This window comes from Rhipicephalus sanguineus, chromosome 5 (genome assembly GCF_013339695.2).
Source record: "Rhipicephalus sanguineus isolate Rsan-2018 chromosome 5, BIME_Rsan_1.4, whole genome shotgun sequence".
Taxonomy (NCBI): domain Eukaryota; kingdom Metazoa; phylum Arthropoda; class Arachnida; order Ixodida; family Ixodidae; genus Rhipicephalus; species Rhipicephalus sanguineus.
The window spans coordinates 143723011-143725418 of record NC_051180.1 but is presented as its reverse complement, the minus strand read 5'-3'; positions in this window follow the sequence as shown (position 1 = coordinate 143725418).

The following is a 2408-nucleotide window of genomic DNA, read 5'->3' as shown; positions in this document are numbered from 1 at the left end:
TCTTAAAAAACACAAGGGAGTTCACAGTGCAAGGTGGGCAATAGAATATCAAACCTGTTTAATCTCCCTGCTTTTCTTCTGCAGTTCTCCCTCTCTCTCTCCCTCTCTACCTAAGTTGTACCTCCTTTCGATTATTAATTCCTCGACTGATTAGTAACGTCATATTAGCTTTTAATTTCACATCTGGCTATTACTCATTTTACAGTCGAGGAAGTTTACTTTTATATACAAAAGTAGACTTTCCCGGAGGAAAGGAAACAACATCCTGTGAGACCAGGCCCGTAGCCAGGAATTTCTTTCGGGGTGGGTCCACTTGCTGAAAACCTTGACTATTTGAGAAAGAACACCTATTTTTTTTATCTGTTTTCGGTAAAACACTCCCCTCCATCAAAATTTCGGGAGGGTGGGCGTAGCCCCCCCCCCCCCCCCCCCCCCCACCCCTGGCTACGGACCTGTGCGTGACTGTGTGACCTTGTTACCGCATGGAATGCCAGACATGTAGCGCCACATTGCCTGTTTTGGAGGACAGTCTTATTTCGAAACAAAAGATTCCAAGGCCGCCCCGCCACGTTGGTCTAGTGGTTATGGCGCTCGACTGCTGACCCGAAGGTCGCGGGATCGAATCCCGGCCGCGGCGGCTGCATTTTCGATGGAGGCGAAAATGTTTGAGGCCCGTGTACTTAGATTTAGGTGCACGTTAAAGGAGTCCTGACTAATAATTGTCGCCCCGCGGTTTTTCTTTTTTTTTTGCAGCAATGTGTTGCTGGAGGCCTGTTAGTCATAACACGGAACATCGTTTGCTGCCGCGCGCGACAGATAATTAATTACAAGCTCCTCATTACCGACACAGCCTCAGTTTCGGTTTGACAGAGCTCCAAAAACGACAAGCCGCCTGGTGCAACTATCACCACCTAGCGAGTGAAATGCTCGGTCACGTGAGCACACAGAACAGTGACGCATTTCCGCGCGGTCTGTCGTCGTCGATTTTCTTGCGGCGGGGATGGAAGGAATTTTCGACGTGGCGAATCACTTCAGGTTTGACCCGCTGGCGAGGAGCGATTCGTAGGGAAGCGCGTCAGAACGGAAATGGCGGCTACGACGTCATCATAAGTTGTACCGGCTGCAACGGTTACGTAGGGGGGGTCACCTCCGAGGCTGTCAATGCACCAGGTGCGGCCTGTAATGCTGGATCGCGCTCGCGAACTTCAAAATTCATATAAAATACCTTCCAAGCTTTGTTCGCTATTGATAGTTTGCAGATGGTACACGCACGTACACGGGAATCGATCCCGCAGGCTATCTCGGCCGCGAAATTTTGTGTCAGTACCCCTTTAAAGAACCCCAGGCGGTCGAAATTTCCGGAGCCCTCCACTACGGCGTCTCTCATAATCATATCGTGGTTTCGGGACGTTAAACCCCAGATATTATTAGATTCCAAGGCGGCGGAGCAGCAGTGAAATTTCTGTTCGAGCAATTAGAGCGCTTTTGACATTCCTAAAGGATACAGTGGGCTCACTTCCGGAATGCCTGCGCATTGTGACATATAGGTGAAGCGCATGCGCAGATCGTGTACGCATATCGCAATTGTTCATATATAGTTCACTATACGCTATCATCGTCATTCGCTCTCCCTCTCCCTCCGATTCATTCCTCTTCTCCGTTTCTCCTACGCGTAGTAACAGGCCACTGACAAGTATCCTGCGGCCGTCATCTCTGCTGTTGTCGCATTAAAGTGATTCCCTCGTAATCTATCTCTTTACTTACAGTTCATGCTTGCAGCATTGTAGAACCTTCAGTTTGCAACTGTTTGGCCAATGGCTTATGGATCTTTTCTATGTGTTTTCGCATTTTGCCATCAGAATGCATTTGGACAATGTACAAGCACGTATACGGGCCCAACGTGTTGACATCGTGCATTTGAAATCGGCATCGTGGCATTTTCTCCATGAGCCTTTTTGAAAAGTCCCGTTTGGTTTGAATCAGCCTCGAGTCCATAACTTGCCGTGGTATACTGGGCATTTGGCAGATGGGAGCCTCGCGAGGTACTATAAGTAAAGAAAACAAACTGTAGTGTTTTGTTGCGACGTCGCACTTGGAATTGACACAGTCGGTGCTTCCGATGTTATTTTACACTAACATCGTGATTGTAAGCGTATTTCTTATTGTTTTCATATGACATGCTTGAGGCTGATCATCGCCGTTTCCTTCGTCACCGGTGACGCCGTTTTCGAGATCGTGCGACAAAAAAAGTACACACTAGTTCAATGTTAGGAAAGCTTCAGAGTTGAGAAAGCCCGTACTTGCGTGATTCCGAGAAGACCCCGTCTCTGCAGGTAGGTGCCAATGCTGTTGAAGTGCATCGAGAAGTAACCAGCGCCTCGGCTCACTAAGGAGGGAGTGATGCATCT